At 42.4% G+C, this 12,568-nt stretch overlaps 1 pseudogene; it reads right to left on the bottom strand.

Moving 5' to 3' along the window:
- Window positions 1–6,425: 6,425 nt before the first annotated feature.
- On the bottom strand, window positions 6,426–8,779 carry LOC123585780 (annotated as a pseudogene).
- Between the last annotated feature and the right edge of the window lie 3,789 nt (window positions 8,780–12,568).

A 12,568-nucleotide genomic window follows, 5' to 3' on the forward strand; every position in this document is an offset into this window, starting at 1 on the left:
CACTTAAGGGGAAAAAAAGGAAATTCCTATGGGAGAGGTAGTTACTTCCATTTCCTGTGTCAAGACAAAAGTAGACTACCAATATTCTTTAAATGAAGAACAACGATTTTCAAAATGTGAAATGAAAGTGGGACTCCTGGGTGGCTCAGTTAGTTAAGCCTCCGACTCTTGGTTTCTGCTCAGGTCACGATACCAGGGGTTTGTGAGTTTGAGCCCCGCATTGGGCCCTGGGTTGACAATGCAGAGTCGACTTGGGATTCTCCTCTCCCTCTCTCTCTCTGCCCCTCCCCTGCTAGGGCACGCTCTCTCTCTCTCAAAATAAATAAATACATTTTAAAAATGTGTTTAGTTACAAAGCGAAATATGTTTGAATATTATGGTATATATTTAACCTTTTATTGATTTTAATGAGTGGTAGTGTTAGATACATGCATATCTACTAATTATAGTTTCATTTGTGCGCACGTCTATTTGCGTAAACAGGCAAGACTGAACAAAAGGCATAATAAGCCAGGTTATCACAGAAAAACTATACACTAAATCAAATATAGGAAAGATTGTTTACCAATAATAATCGCCACATAATAACCAGGTGGAAAAAGGGTCCTACGGTTAATCATTGTAGATGGTCACACATAATAACGAAGCACTAAGAAAGTTGGGAAGTGTGTTCCAACAAGATGATTGAGTCAAAATTTTAAAAAGGAGAAGTAACTCTTCAAACCCAGTTTTCATATCCCTGGAGACATATTTTAGATATCTCTGAAAGATATTAATTATATTATTTTAAATATGTTTTATTAAATTATAATTTCTGTTATATTAAATACTAGGAACTTCTGTATAATAACTGTAATGAATGTTGTAATGTATAAACTGTAAATACCCCACAATGATAGTGTAATAGCTCCTCGCAAGTTAAAGAATGATGATTTCATTAAAAAAATTAAAATCAGTATGGCAGTTACAGACTTGAAATCCCCCCGGTAAAATAATTAGATTTTTATTCTCGGGTGTACTCAGCTGAGTCTTCATTTCTTTAATCCTTGTTCTTACTCATATTTTTATTCTTAGTGATTTCCTCCCTCCATTTTTATTACAGAAGAAAATATAAATAAAAAATCGAAGTGCTACCATTTTATTAAAGGAGAAACACACAAACACAATTTTATGGAAACTCCTAGGCAATTTTCCTCTTGGATTTGCCTTCCTAGGGTTTCATTAATTTTACTAATTTCAAATATTTTCTGCTCCATAATTAGTTGTGTATTTAATGCTTAAATATAGAAAGATTGAGAGGGTTTAATGTTTGGGGAAAACAGTTTGATGTATTTATGTTGTCACTAAGAGGGCTTCAAGCCATTCGGACTTTAAGCCTGTGCGCATTTTAGTGAGTTTTCCCATCCGCACACAAGAACCTCCCTGGACAATAAAAGTACACGTATCAACAGGTTGAAATTCAAACTTAGGCAAGGAAGCAGGTGAGGATCAGATGTGAAGCCTTCCTTCCCAATGCCCTGTGGTCCCCTCTTGTCCCCTGTTGTCCCCTGCAGATCTCTGCTCTGAGAGTGGCCGGAGGGAGGCTCCAGATACCTGTTCGTACTGCAGGTGACTCCGAGGCGGCTTCCCTTCCCTGACGAGGACGGGAACCGCGGGGAGGCTTTGACCTGAGGAGAGATAGACTCTGGACTGTTTTTCAGAGGATCATCCTGACCGTTTTGTGGCAAACAGACGTGGGAACAGGGGCAAGGTTGGAAGTAGCAATGTGCGTGTTCAAAACACATTTAGGAATCACTCTGGGTTTTTTTTGTCCCGAGAAGCTGGAATCCCAGTCGCAATTACGATCAACTAAGAGAGGCAGGAATATGAAAGGAACCGAGTTGGAGTACAGACTGAGAATTTGGTTTGGGATGTTTAATTTGAAATGCCCGGGGGGCGCCTGGGTGGCTCAGTCGGTTGAGCGTCCGACTTGGGCTCAGGTCATGATCTCGCAGTCTGTGAATTCGAGCCCCGCGTCTGGCTCTGGGATGACAGCTCAGAGCCTGGAACCTGCTTGGGATTCTGGGTCTCCCCCTCTCTCTGCCCCTCCCCCATTCTCTCTCTCTCCTTATTAAAAAAAATTTTTTTTTTAATTTGAAATGCTTGTGAAAATACTCTGCAGTGAGGTAGCCGTATGATCAGAGGGCTGGAAGCCAGTGCTGGGGCTGCGGGGCAGAAGCAGGTTCTCTGTGCTGTGCGCTGGGCTGGGGGCAGGAGGGAGAGAATGGCATTTTTTCCTGCTGGATTACGAGAGACATGGTAGAGATTTCACCGAAACTGAGAGCTGGCTGACTCGTGGGGGGACTCCAAGCCGAAAAATTACAGGCCCGCAGATGGGCAATACTTCAGTTTTGAATGTTGTGGGATTCCAAGTATTTTGGAAATACCAGCAATGCCATTCAAAGCGGGGTGGAAGGAACCGGATGAGAGCAAGAAACATTGTTACTTATCTCTGACAAAAGAAGCGTAGAAACTGAAAGCAAATACCTAGAAAACTTTACAACAATTCAACTGAGTAATTTTATGTGTGTTAATCTAACAGTAAGACAAGAAAAGTTCTTGTGCGTCCTTTTGATTTCGAGTTTACATCATTCATTTTCATTGTATTTTACAAAGTCGCTGGCACATAATAAATTTGGGGGAAAATTAGTCTTTTGCCTCAGAGAGATTGAAAAGCACAGTGGTAGAATTTTAAGGGAGCACTTGGCCATAAAATAGACTGGAAATAAAAGTCTTTGCGGGTCATGTTGCATTACTTGGATGTGATCTCATGAGAAATATACTTGAAAAAACTCCCAGAAACATTTAAAAATTTTGTTTTTACATTTATTCATTTTTGAGAGACAGAGCACAATCAGGGGCGGGGGGCAGAGAGAGAGAGGGAGATACAGAATCCGAAGCAGGCTCCGGGCTATCAGCACAGAGCCCGACCCGGGCCCCAAACCCACAAACTGAGATCATGACCTGAGTCAAAGTCCAAAGCTCAACCAACTGAGCCACGCAGGTGCCCCATCTCTTAGAACAAGCATGTGTTAAAATTCACTAATGTACTAACAAGTAAGTCAGCAAGTGGTTCAAACACTAAGGAGTGTGAGTTTCAGGGGTGTTGTGGCCCTGGAGGAGAGACCAGTTTGGGAACCAGAATATTCGCAAAGTCAGGGTGGTTGCAATTTTGTTTCAAATGTTCGTGAAAATACTGTGGCCAAGTGGGTTTTTGGTTTTGGTTTTTTACAAGAAAGTCTGCAGGGGGATGATCTGATGTGCAGGTGTGCAGACACTAGGTCAGAAGAAGAAAAACAGAGAAGCAGCTTCAACTGGAAATGGGGTAACAGGCTGGCTAACAGGCAAGCAAACCACAGGGGCGCCCTGAGTCCTGAAAGAACGCAGCTTCTGATTTTCAACATCCCCCGGGGGTTGCCCCTCGCAAGCTGCGGACAGATCATGCGGGTGACCCACTTCACCCATTTCTCACTTTGAGGCTATTTTATGTTACTTTTTGACCCAGGCAGGAGTGTTTGGTCGGGATGAGCTACAAGGTTTCATTTGAGAAAGATAAGGGGGTCTGCGCCGTCGGGGATGGAGTCAAGGACGTGTTTTCAGGGGTTCCTGTGTGAGTTGAGGGCTCAGCTAGAGCAAGGAGAGAAGGTAAATCCTGGCCGCACACTCGGACCCAAACCAGAAGTGAAGCCGCACGCTTCTGGGTCAAAAGCCAGGTTGCTTCAGGACGAGGAAGAAACCTCGTCTGTGCGCCTTGGTTCCCTCGTCTCCGGACCTTGGCGGGGGTCATGCCAACGGTTACGGGGCAGGGTTGTGACTGTGAATTAAAGAGGGACAGGGCTAGGACCCGGGGAGTACACGTGTCGGGAGCCTCCACTAATGTGGGGCATGCGGAATAACATCCTTCCAAGAGCCACGTCTCCCGGGAAGCCCTCTGCAGTGGCGCGGGCACCAGCCCTGCCCAGTCCTGCCGCATCAGCTCGGGAAGGGCACCGCGCAGGCAGGGGACCCGCAGCACAGCGAACCCGCCTGCGCTCCGCTTTGTCTGGAGACCCTTCGGACCCTCTCTCTTTTTAGTTTCTATTTTTTTCTATTTAAGGTTTATTTATTTTAAGAAAGAGAGAGAGAGAGGAGGGGAAGGACAGAGAGAGAAGGAGAGAGAGAATCCCAAGTAGGCTCCGCACGGTGAGCGCAGAACCAACGCGGGGCCCCGAACCACCAACCGTGAGACCATGACCTGAGCTGGAATCAAGAGTCAGATGCTCAATCGACTGAGCCGCCCAGGCACCCCCTGACCCTCTTGTTAAATGTCCCCGAGTTACTGAAAAATCCAGCTTAAGTAACCTCAAGAAGGAAGTGGCGAATTTCTGGCTAACCAGGCATGTGTGAATTTGGGCTACAACTTGGGGAAACAAGGGCTGTAACTACAAACACGCCTGAAGCTAGGGCACTTCTAAGGTTGTATGGCCTTAAATAGCTTTCAAGGACAATTGACCAACTATGCGCCCCTCCCCCCCCCTTTTTTGGCTTATCATGTCTCTGTATCATCCAGAAGAAAAAAAGGCTTTACATCATTGAAAACACAAAAGAGAAACTCTCTCACCCGACCCCAATAGGGTCAGACAATAGGGTCAGATTAATTCAAAAAAGTCTGTCAGGGCAGAAAAGTGGGAAAAAAAATGATGCTGATATAATTGAACTGCTTTATGAAGGCTCAAAATGCTTAAATATACACATATTTATAAATATTTTCACTTAGGGTTAAGGCTGTTACTTTCAGGGGCGCCTGGGTGGCGCAGTCGGTTAGGCGTCCGACTTCAGCCAGGTCACGATCTCGCGGTCCGTGAGTTCGAGCCCCGTGTCAGGCTCTGGGCTGATGGCTCAGAGCCTGGAGCCTGTTTCCGATTCTGTGTCTCCCTCTCTCTCTGTTCCTCCCCCGTTCATGCTCTGTCTCTCTCTGTCCCAAAGAATAAACGTTGAAAAAAAAAATTAAAAAAAAAAAAAAAAAAAAAAAAAGGCTGTTACTTTCAGTATTGGCCCCTTTAGAGCATATGTAGCAGAAGTCCACCCATAATTCATTTGAAAACTTGTCATGAATTTGCAGATGGACAGGAACTTAGAGACTTGCAAACTAATCTGAGCAAATAACACTTCTAGATTTTCATGATTTCCTTTTCTTCTATGATTTTCTTGCTCATACTTAATTTTTCCAGAATACTCCATCTAGGTGTATTAGAAATGAATAACCTTTATTGCAGTCATACTTCACCAGGTTCTACTACAAATTACATTCCACAAGCAGAATAATTGAAGTAATAAATAGAACCATCACAGATGGTTTTGGGAGGAACAGACAGACAATTTCACTTGTAAGGGCTGAAACATACACACACCCTGGAAAGTAATGTAACAGACATAAGCGTTTATTACACTAAGGGAATGAGCCAGGGGACTTTCCACAGGGAAGAGAGTATGTTTGTTATATAAAAATATAAAATCATGTTCCCTGTTTTAATTGTATGATGTAATTTGCACAGTCATACAATTAATGATAAGTGTTTTTCCATCAAATTGTGATGAAACACAATTTGAACAAATCAAGAGATTAAAAAAATTTTTTTTAATGTTTATTTATTTTTGAGAGAGAGAGAGAGAGAGAGAGCATGAGTGGGGCAGGGGCAGAGAGAGAGGGAGGCACAGAATCCAAAGCAGGCTCCAGGGTCAGAGCTGAGAGCACAGAGCCCGACGCAGGGCTTGAACTCATGAATGGTGAGATCATGACCTGAGCCAAAGTCGAATGCTCGACTGACTGAGCCACCCAGGTGCCCCTGGGAGATTTTTATTCTAGTATAAGTTGGGTCACTGGGCAGAAAAAAAAGGTTTAATTAACAGTAATCAGCTCTCCCAATCAGAAGACAAGCTCTGTGTTCACTAGATAATTCACATATACATAGGGAAAAACAAACAAACAAACAAACAGTGGTTCAGATGAAAAAAGAAATCCAAGGCTCATCAGTTTGAAGAGTTTTAAATACCATTGCAAATTACATGGCTTGAAATAATAGATTTAAAATAATAAAATAAAATAATAGATTTAAAATCAGTTCTATTTAGTATTTGTAGGTCCAATTATTACAATAAAGTGTTAGGTTCATGTAAGTTTCACATTATGACCATTGCAGGGTCGGCCAGCTGCAAGATCTGGGCCATTTCCAACTGCAGCCACCTTTCAATTTGAGTATTATCTGCCCTTAGAAAAAATTCTGCTTTTTTCTTTTGCCCAAGTGTGAATTTTTTTTTTAATTATTATTTTTTTTAACCAGGTGTTGGACAATGTAGCCTGTAGATTCACTCATGTTTTTTTTTGTTTTTTTTTTTGTTTTTTTTTTTTCTGGAATGGGAGGAAAGAAACAGGGAATAGCGGTCCCGGTCCTTGCAAACACTGTCCACGTCAGGACTGGATTGGTAAAAAGACAGAGAAAGTGTCCCGCCTTTGATTTCTCCTGTAACTTCCCTCGTTAATTTTAGGGTTTTTTGTTAGATCACCTTGGTGGTTCCAGGGCTTTCCCAAAAATCTTTTCGGGGCAGACTTCACCTCCTGATTCCTCAGACTGTAGACCAGAGGATTGGGCAGGGGAGTGACCACAGTGTAGGTCACTGCCACCAACTGATCCTTGTCTGAGGCAGACTTGGATCTGGGCCTCAGGTAGGTGATGGAGGCACAGCCGTAGTGCACGAAGACTACCGCGAGGTGGGAGACGCGTGTGGCAAAGGCCTTCCCTTCCCCTCAGCCCAGGGGATCTTCAGGATGGTGTTAACGATGAAGCCACAGGAGATCAGAATCAACAGGAAAGGCGCCATGATCACCAGAATGCTTCGGCTGAATGGGGCCGGTTCTTTCACATGGGTGTCCGCACAGGCCAACTTAATGACGGGCGCCATGTCACAGAAATAGTGGTTGACTCTGTTGGACCACAGAAAGTCATGTCACAGATGAGTTTGGTGGCCAGCAAAGCAATGAAGAAGCCTGTGACTCCGGACAGGGAAACCAACCCCAACCCTACCCTCTTGTTCATGATGAGCGTGTAGCTCATAGGGTGGCAAATCGCCACCTAACGATCGTACCCCATCACAGCGATGAGAAAGCAATTGGTGCAGGCAAAGCCAAGGAAGAAGAGCTGCGTGGCACAGGCCACAGAGGAGATGCCCTTGGTGGCTGAGAGCAGCTGGGCCAGCAGCTGAGGGATGATGCCAAGAGTGTCGCAGGATTTGGAGAAGGAAAGGATGAACAGGAACCCATACGTGGGAGTGTGTAGAGTCCTGCTTCAGCGGATGACAGCCATGGTGGTGGCATTGGCCAGCAGGATGGTCACGTACAGGAGAAGAAAGAGGACAGACAGCAGCAGCTGGAGTGCCCCCAGGCTAGAGAAGCCCACCAGGGTGAACTGGGTAACCACGGTGGTCCTGTTGAAGCCTTGCGTCTGGATGACTTTCTTCTATGAATGAGTTTGGGAGAGACAAAATGATAACCATCTGTGTAATAAGAACATTCTCCCAGTGCCTTCACTTTCATTATCATATTTCCCGGCTCAGAATATTGATAGATCTCTCTCTCTCTCTCTCTCTCTCTCTCTCTCTCTCAACAAAGATATTCCTTTTGACAATTTTTAGAAGAAATTTTTAATCTCCAGTAATGGGAGAATGATTATATTAGAGAAATACACAACGGTTAAAAGAACCAACCACAGAAGCAAGTTTGATATTTCCAAAGGCTATATGAAGTTACGAGAACATTCTCCTACTGTAAGAGAAAAAGCAAGATATGAAGCCATATTTATAATAAGATTAGAGGTGATTTGGGTTTGCTTTCTATTTTTATGTTTTCCAAATATTTAATGAGAAACATATTTTAACTTGATGATTCTAAATATACTTCACTTTTATGTAGCCCAGAATATTTCCACCTCTTTTTGGCTACTGTCCAAACAGAAATAAGAATAATTTGCTACTTCTGAATGTGGTGCTATTATTTTTCTTAAATAAAAAAATGGCTTTTAGGGGCATCTGGGTGGCTCAGTTGGTTAAGCGTCCGACTTCGGCTCGGGTCATGGTCTTGTGGTCTGTGAGTTCAAGCCCCGCGTCGGGCTCTGTGCTGACAGCTCGGAGCCTGGAGCCTGCTTGGGATTCTGTGTCTCCCTCTCTCTCTGCCCCTCGCCCACTCATGCTCTGTCTCTCTCTCTCTCTCTGTCAAAAATAAATAAACATTAAAAAAAAGGCTTTTGAAATATCTACATATCTAAATTATGCATGTAATTTATAACATCTGCCAGTGCACGTGATTATTGGTAGCAGTCGTAATGGATGGCCTGTCCTCTGACAACAGGCAGTTGTCGTAGATGGCCTGCTAGGAAGGGGGCAAGCAAGAAAGCATGTCGGTGACCAAATACAATCAGCAGATGGGTGCAATGATAAAGGCGAACATTATTATTATTATTTTAAGTTCAAGAGCAATTCCTGGTGGAGAAGAGTCTGAAAATCCAACTCATCATTCGATCTACATCAGAAGGCACCTTGGGGAGTTGGGAATGGGGGTGGGGAGGTGAGGGGAAGGCAGATTTCTCTTGCTGTGATGAGGAAATGCATTTCCGCTGTTCCCGTTGAACGCGGCTGTTTATGGCACTTTCGTTATCAGAGGCAGAGCAGTGACCTCACAGGCCCTGGTTTCCTTCAGGCGACGGACCATCTCTCCAGTGCTCTCTCCACATCACACCCTTGGAAATCTTTCTACCGGCGCATAGTTGAGTTAAGACAGCTCCTATTTCACACTGCAATAACATCCAGAGCCCTAATCATCTCACTCTCAGAATCAGTTCAGAAATTTAGGAGGAACCCGGTTCACGCGTACCCCTCGACATCTCTCAGCTTGTTGGCCTCTCTAATGGCTGTAGGTGGAAGGAGTGGCTTCACCTGATGCACTTGTGCAAGTTCATTCTTTATCATCTCTGCCGAGGCTCCTTCGCTTGGGTGGTTCCACCCACCTGCCGTCATGACCCTTTCCCTTCGTGTGGCACTTTGCAGAAAACAAGAGGGTTTCACGGTAGCCTCACCACCCGGTAGACAGCACAAGTGTCTTTGTGTCCTTGTTACAGGCCACGTGAGTGCACGAAGTGCTTTCTCCTGAGCAGAGTAACCTGGAAGGATCCTCATCTTTGCACTTACGGTGTTAAATTGAACTCATCTCCTATGTTTGGCTCCCTCTGTAGATTATTAGCTTCTGTTTACAGGCCGGGATGATTTTTTTTATTAATAGCTGAATCCCTAGCATAAAGTGTGTGTCCTAGGCTCAACATTTTTTGCCTGAATCGAATAGAAAACAGCTAAATAAGATGCTCAAGTAGTAGGGTCAGTGGCAAAATTTAAGTCTTTGAACTTCTGATCTACTTTCTACTGTGTCTTATGCCACTGCCATTTTATGTCAGAATCTGCCCCCCGCTTTTTCCACGGGACTAAAGCAAGCATGATCCCATGCGGCTCATTCAAGTAAAACTCCTTTTGCCGTTTCTGACTTTTCTGGAATAATCTGATTGTAATTTTCAAATTTTCTTCAATTATCAAATTTTATATTTTTATAAAATATATTATTTTTTATAAATAATATATATATTATTTTAAAATATAATATATTTTATATTATTTTAAATAAAATTTATTTATTTTTTAAAATATATTTATTTGTTTTTGAGAGAGAGAGAGAGAGAGAAAGAGACAGAGAGAGAGAGAGCGCAAGCAGGGGAGGGGCAGAGAGAGAGGGAGACACAGAATCTGAAGCAGGCTCCAGGCTCTGAGCTGTTGACATAGCCCGATGCGGGGCTCGAACTCACAGACCGCGAGATCATGACCTGAGCCGAAGTCGGAAGCTTAACCGACTGAGCCACCCAGGTGCCCCTAACCTGTTGTTTTCTGCACTCAAATCCCTATCATGTCTCACATTCTCCAATAAACCTTCCTATTAGAATCCACATAGATGCTTTTCCTCTTCCTAACATTTAGAGATTTTGAAATCATACTTGTAAGTTGAATAAGTTGGATATTATCTTGTAGTTCTATCTATCTATCTATCATCTATCTATCGAGTAGTACTATATACTATACATATAGATTATTATATATACCATATATTCTAGACTAAATACTACATATTATATAGTACATTATACTATATTCTATATATATTCTATACTATATATATACTATATATACTATATATATATATATTCTATACTATATATATACTATATATACTATATATATATATTCTATACTATATATATATATACTACATATAGTATAGGATGTATATAGAACATAGTACATGATACCACATAGAGTAGAGAATATATATAGTTTATAGTAACACACACACATTCACATACACACCTTCTATACGCTGTTTCTTTGAGGCAGGGGCCATGGCAATGTCTGTAGCACCCACCACACTACAGGGCACACAACAGGCTCTATAAACAAAAGCTTAATAAGTGATGACATGGCTTAATTCTCCTTTTGTTTCTGAGCTTTCTCATAGACTATGATTTTATTTCCCCTAGAATGTGCTCTCTGCTTTTCTATTATAATCTATATCATTCCTAAGTTTTTTGTTATTCTCCAAGTCACCCTTTTAAAAAAAAATCAAAATCTATGCTGATGCACTTTCCTGCCCTGCCTCTGTCACTTGTCTTGCTTCGTTTCTCGGCATTTCAATTTGATGGGAAATGTGCTATGTGTGCATATGTGTTTCTGTGTGTGTGTGCATGCACACGCCATCAGAGTGGATGCTTCCTTCATTTCAAGAAAAAAGCAAATCAAGTTTTACTTCGGTGCAGAATCTTTTCCATAATAATAAAAAATTATTGTGCAAATCCATTCAAATTTGAAATCCTTGGTGGAAAATGTTTCCTTCTTCAGACAGTAACTGACACAGAAGATCCACTTACCCACTTATGTTCAAGTGATCAAGAAAGTTGACATAAGACTTTGAGTTTCATGGCTCACAGTCTTGTAGGTTTTTCGAATGTTGAAAAAGGCAGCAGTAGAAGGTCACTTGTAAAAGCCATGATGTCCGTCCTGAAAGAAGAAGCAATTGGGAAAAAAATGCCCTGAAACATTTCCTAAAGTGTTAATCTAGACACTTAGATGTCCAAACCTTTTTGAGTCTTAAATAAGAGGTTGAAAATAGCCCATTCCATATTCATATGTCAATTCAGATTCTATAATTAAGTTGGAGAATATTTACAACCTTCTGGGATTCTAAGGACTAGGGTCCTCTAGGTCTTAAGGGGAGCTAATGGGAGAAAGAAAACAAATGGCCGAATTTACGCAAGGGCATCTTATCTAATACAGAAGAGAATAATTCAGATTGCAAAAAACGTTCCCACTCTGTAAAGCACTAAAATGGTAAATAAGTATTCTTTTAGCATGGGGGGAGTTTAGTTACTTTCTGACAAAAAGGTTACAAAACACTGAGATGTCAAGAGAAAGCAAGTTTTCCAACCCCAAGAAGACTGATTTGATAAAGTGGAAGAGGTAAAGGCAAGGGTTGGTGATTATGTGGGAAATCTCCATCTCCCTTCTCTACTCAAAGCCGGAATAAAAATCAGACAACTGGGTTTTTAAATGACCTTCAGGGAGTTATTGCAAGGGAAAGACTTTTATTCAGCAACCACTCATAGAGTGTGGTGATTTGGAAGGCATAACATTAGGCATCACAGTGATTCAAAGATAAATAGATCACACCGATCGTTCTAACTTAGCAGGAAGACTAATACAAACGTAACAAGAGGCGTGCTAAAGCATGTGCCAGTGGACATCAGGACGGCTAGAAAGATGACAAGGTCCCAGTGAAGACCCACGAACACAATCAGGGCTGAGATTCATCCCATGACTTTATGAACAAAAACACTGGGAGTAGGAAAGCTAGCTGGAAACTACTGGATGTCTCATGCCAGGACGTTCAAGGGAAAACAAGTGAGGAGGAAGGCTGAGCACCCCTATTTCTGGTAGTAGCCAGTCTGGATATTCCAGCAAATCATCCTTCTGAAAACAAACTAAAATTGCCGGGGGAATATTTAAAACATATATATAAATATGTTGACAAGCTGACAGCATAGCAGGAACTTTCAGATCAAAATCTGAAGCAAAGCAAGAATCTAGAAAGATGAGTGGAATGTTGGAAGTTCCTTCCACACTGAAGACATTGACTTATCTGGAAGGAATGACAAACCCACGATGCTGATTTGAGGGAATCAGAGGAGGACGATGTTTGCAATTAAACTCCAGTGCCCACCAAATGTGAGTCAAAAAATAGATCTTCTACTTTAAGCTCTAACTCTGAAGGATGGTGCCTTAGGATAAGCATGAAGCACAACTAAGCCTGCCCCTCAACTCACTGTTCAGAGACACTAATGGCAAAGTTGCCCCTAGGCTGACCAAAGACCAGGGACAGGGTGGGGAAAATAAATCCATTTCAGAGAGA

Source organism: Leopardus geoffroyi, chromosome C3, assembly GCF_018350155.1.
Source record: "Leopardus geoffroyi isolate Oge1 chromosome C3, O.geoffroyi_Oge1_pat1.0, whole genome shotgun sequence".
Lineage (NCBI taxonomy): Eukaryota > Metazoa > Chordata > Mammalia > Carnivora > Felidae > Leopardus > Leopardus geoffroyi.